At 37.3% G+C, this 2,889-nt stretch overlaps 1 pseudogene across 1 annotated transcript; it reads left to right on the top strand.

The window, feature by feature from the left end:
* Window positions 1-1,123: 1,123 nt before the first annotated feature.
* On the top strand, window positions 1,124-2,660 carry LOC146682404 (Ig kappa-b4 chain C region pseudogene; annotated as a pseudogene). Its single transcript, XR_014917731.1, has 3 exons — window positions 1,124-1,180; window positions 1,468-1,549; window positions 2,158-2,660. The product of XR_014917731.1 is annotated as an Ig kappa-b4 chain C region pseudogene (transcript).
* The last annotated feature ends 229 nt before the right edge of the window (window positions 2,661-2,889 follow it).

Below are 2,889 nucleotides of genomic sequence, written 5' to 3'. Positions count from 1 at the left end.
CCAATCTTTGCATTTTATTATCATCTCATAACACTTCTTTAATCAGCTACCATCTCTGCTGTGGACTTTTTACTGTCTACAGTCTCAAAGCAACACAGACCTCCATCACTATCTGCAGCAGGAGCAGCAGCAACCCCTCAACAGCAACAGTGTTGTTGTTATTCAGCCTGGTTCCATGTGCCCCTTTTGAACTTTGAGCACCCGTCCCTTCCAGCATCTCTGCACGGCCCTGCTCAGAATCATTCATCTGTTTTAGGTTGACATTTTATATGTTTTGTAGAATAACAGGACAAACTGTGAGACTAGAAAGACCTGAGTTTCATGCTCTGTTTTGTGACGTAGTGTGCAATGCTCAGCAGTATTATCATTTTAACTGGTTCTGTGCGCGATCTGAAGACACTAAGTGTTTGTGAGAGAACATAAAACTGTTTTGATGCATTTGTCAGGTTTTACCTGATGAGTTTTAAGTTTTGTGATTGTAGCTTGAAAATTAATTTTAATGTTTAGAGTTATGAGAAAGAAGGTGGAAGCATTAAAGTGATGTATCTTAACAGTTGTTAAATGTAAATGACCAAATTGGATTATTGGAATATAGTTTTATTGTGTTTCGTTGTTTTTTATGTAAAAATTATAATATTAATATGTTATGAAATTATGATTTAAAGAATTCATATTGTTGAGTTTGTTTGTCTCAGAGTCAGAGAGCCGTGTCTCTCTACAGTCAGAGGTTTTTGTACGGCGCCTCAATGAGTTTGTATCACTGTGGTGGACTTTTGGTGGAGGAACCAGACTGCAAGTTGGAAGTAAGTCAGCCTTAGAGCTTTTTTTTTTTAAATGTAATTTTCTTTTCTTTAATTTCATTTAATATGAAAGGCTAGGAAACTTTTTATGTAACTGATTAATTATTTTATTCATAAATTTTGTCCTAAGAAACAAAGTCAGCTTTGGAAATGAATATTCAGACACTCAGGACAATTTCCAATGAAAATCTGGGATGTTTCATATTATTCATTATTATTTCTAGTTCTGATGGTAAAGTTGTATTTTGAGGGCTTGTAGGTTTAGTTCAGTCACACAGAGAGCCGTGTCTCTCTACAGTCAGAGGTTTTTGTACGGCGCCTCAATGAGTTTGTATCACTGTGGTGGACTTTTGGTGGTGGAACCAGACTGCAAGTTGGAAGTAAGTCAAACTTAAACCTCATTTACTTTAGCAAATTTCTTTCTTTTGATTATCTTAACTTTTCTGTTCAATGCGCCTAAAAAAACCTCAGGAAAATAGTTTTTAGATAAATCTTCATGAAGAAACAAAGTTAGCTTCAGAATAAATGTTAAAATGAATATTAAACACAATATGAAACATCAGAGTGGACTTGAGGATATTTTACATATACATACATCTGGTTAAGTCTCGAGAGCTTTTAGTTTTAATCCAGTCTAACAGAGTCAGAGAGCCGTGTCTCTCTACAGTCAGAGGTTTTTGTACGGCACCTCAATGAGTTTGTATCACTGTGGTGGACTTTTGGTGGAGGAACCAGACTGCAAGTTGGAAGTAAGTCAGACTTAGAGCTTTTTTTTTAAATGTAATTTTCTTTTCTTTTCTTTAATTTCATTTAATATGAAAGGTTAGGAAACTTTTTGTGTAACTGATTACATATTTTATTCATAAATTTTGTCCTAAGAAACAAAGTCAGCTTTGGAAATGAATATTCAGACACTCAGGACAATTTCCAATGAAAAAAGTTAAACTGCACAGAGTGAAGATAAAGATCTCTGGTGTTCTTATTGTATCATATCATTTACAACAATGTAAGCAATAAAAAAAACACATGAGGTAAGTAGTGGTATTGACTTTCTTATCCAGAACAAGCTGTTTATTACGAAGAACTGATGATGTTGAAGCTTAACATCTTTTAAAAGTGTTGACACATCTTTGTTTTGTTTTTTTGTTTTTTTATTTCCAGTGTAGTTTGAACATATTTCAGCTCAAACTGTGTGATGATTCTCTCTGTGCTGATATGCATGAGAGGTTTCTGAAAGGGAAGTGAAACAATGTGTGAGTGAATGACTGGTGGAGCAGAAAAAACACCTGACAGAAACTTCTTAACGGAGAAAATCAAATTGTGGTTCGTGTCCTCTAAGCTGATTGGTGTTTCCTAGGTGATGCCCGCCCCGCCCTGAAGGTGCTGGGTCCCTCCAGTGAGGAGCTGAAACAGGGGAAGGCTACAGTCATGTGTGTGGCCAACAAGGGCTTCCCCTCAGACTGGAGTCTGTCCTGGAAGGTGGATGGCAGTGGCAGCATCAGCTGGGAGGAGAGCAGGAGCCCCGTGGTGCAGGAGAACGACGGCCTCTACAGCTGGAGCAGCACCCTGAGGCTCCCTGCAGACCACTGGATGAAGGTGGGCTCTGTGACCTGTGAGGCCACCCAGGGCTCCCACACTGTGGTCTCAGAGCCACTGATGAGAGACCAGTGTCCCCAGTCCTGACCTGACTAACTGTGACTTTCATGCTGGTCTTACTTTCAGTCTGCACTCTGTAGCTTTAAAAAAAAAAAATACAATTTCTTCTCTCATTTTTCATTGCTTTGTTTAAAGTTGAAAGTTTGTTTAAAGTTTTAAAGAATAAAAAAATATCTATATTAAATAAGAATTGACTGTTTGTCTTACTTTTGTGGTGATGTCAATATTAAACTCTAAATAATGATTTCCAGGGTTCTAATTGGAAGCCAGTGTGCTATCTGTAGTCAATATGAGTCAGTAGAATTAAGCCACTTTCAATACATGAAGTAAAGCAAAGTTTATGTTAAAGAGTAAGTGCGAAGGGGAATTGAGAGACACTGCCATTACTAAGCAGGATATTAAAGACATTACATACATGCAAATTCATTGCATG

Source organism: Copadichromis virginalis, linkage group LG22, assembly GCF_057382275.1.
Source record: "Copadichromis virginalis isolate Kocher_CV1m ecotype Utaka linkage group LG22, C_Virginalis_male_GT1.1, whole genome shotgun sequence".
NCBI classification, from domain to species: domain Eukaryota; kingdom Metazoa; phylum Chordata; class Actinopteri; order Cichliformes; family Cichlidae; genus Copadichromis; species Copadichromis virginalis.
Note: the sequence above shows the minus strand (reverse complement) of the source record. Positions and strands in the feature narration are given on the sequence as shown.